The following is a 1,663-nucleotide window of genomic DNA, read 5'->3' as shown; positions in this document are numbered from 1 at the left end:
AAAGCCTATTAATGCAACCTTGATTTTAACAATGTCACAAGCACATCGTTTTAGTTAAATACTAGCCTATCACCCGTGCTATGCACGGGTTAATTTTATATATTTATATTTGTTTTAGATTTTTTTTAACATATAAATTATGTTTTTTAAGATTTTTTATAAAAATAATTTAACAATCTTATCACTAACCATAGTGTATAGGGGAAGTTGAAAATGATACTGTAGTAACTATACACAAATTGTATTTATAATTATTTGTTTGAGGGGATTTTAAATGCTGATAAGGAGATTTTGACTAAATCAATAAATGCAAGCATATAAAAAGACATGTGGATTAAAAGAAGTTAATAAATGCTAATGAGGAGATTTTGACCAAATCAATAAATGCTGAGCTTTTTTTCAAAAAAAAAAAATAGAAAATTCAGATTGAGATATTGGAGCTCCCATAGGCCTTGGGGTTAAAAACTCCCAAATTAACAATTAAATATTATGATATTTATTTAGATGGGTATTGAAATAATATATTTAGTGATCTTACTATATTTAATTAAATAAATTTTAGAAGAAAAAAAAGTTGAACTGAAAATTAAGAGTAAGAGTGGATTCTGTAAATCTAAGATATAGATAAAAACAAATTAAGTTTAAATTTGAAGATAAACTATAAATATATATATATATATATATATATATATATATATATAAGAAAATTAGACAAATCCTAGAAAAATGAGGTAGAGAGAAATTCAGTAATTGGAAAAAAAAAAAAACAAAGTTGAAATTAAAAATTAAAAAATAAGATAAGACAAACTTGAAAAGAAAAATAAAATCTAATATAACTCTAATAACAGAAGAAATGGAGAGGGTAATAATTAAAAAATTAGATAAGAGTGAAATGCCACTTATAATTTTTTAAAATTTGTAAAAAAAAAACTAAAATAAAATCGAGGTAGTATGTTAAAAATCAGATAAGATTAAAGTGCCAATTATAATTTTTTAAAATTTAAATTTTGTGTAGTTAAAAAATAAGCAATTATGTTATCTTATTATACAAATTTTAACTCTATTTTGTGTCTACTACCTATAATTTAATCAAATTTTGTCTTCTAAAGCTACTTAATTAAAATAAGAAAGAATAAAAAATTATAAGAATATAGAAAGTGAAAATCAGATAAAAATAGAATAAACTTAATTAAAAATCAAAAGTAAGAATCGATCCTGTAAATAAAAGATAAAGATTTAAAAAAAAAAATCAAATGCAAATTTGAAGATAAATTATACGAATATAGAAAAAGAAACTTAGATAAATTGCAAAAGTAAAAGAGAGCAAAAAACACAATATGAGATTTAAAACATGTGCTTCTTTTCACATAAGATGCTAAAAATCTTGCATAATTGGTTAAATCACCCGTTTAATTTCTTTAGAACGTTATTTCTGTTCTCCAATCTTTTTGCCTAATTTCATATTGTCATAGAAGTTAGGTTTTGAGATTTATAAATTTATTTATTTATTTATTTCAAATATCCTTGGGTAAGACATAAATTGATGAAGAAATTTGAATTAGAGTCAAACTCATCTTTTATTTTTAAATATTTTGAAAATCTTTTTTCTTTAAATATTTTGAAAATCTTTTCTATCCATGCCATAAGTAATTAAAAAGTGAAA

This window comes from Camellia sinensis, chromosome 2 (assembly GCF_055761805.1).
Source record: "Camellia sinensis isolate YWXY chromosome 2, ASM5576180v1, whole genome shotgun sequence".
In the NCBI taxonomy this organism is placed as follows: domain Eukaryota; kingdom Viridiplantae; phylum Streptophyta; class Magnoliopsida; order Ericales; family Theaceae; genus Camellia; species Camellia sinensis.
Note: the sequence above shows the minus strand (reverse complement) of the source record.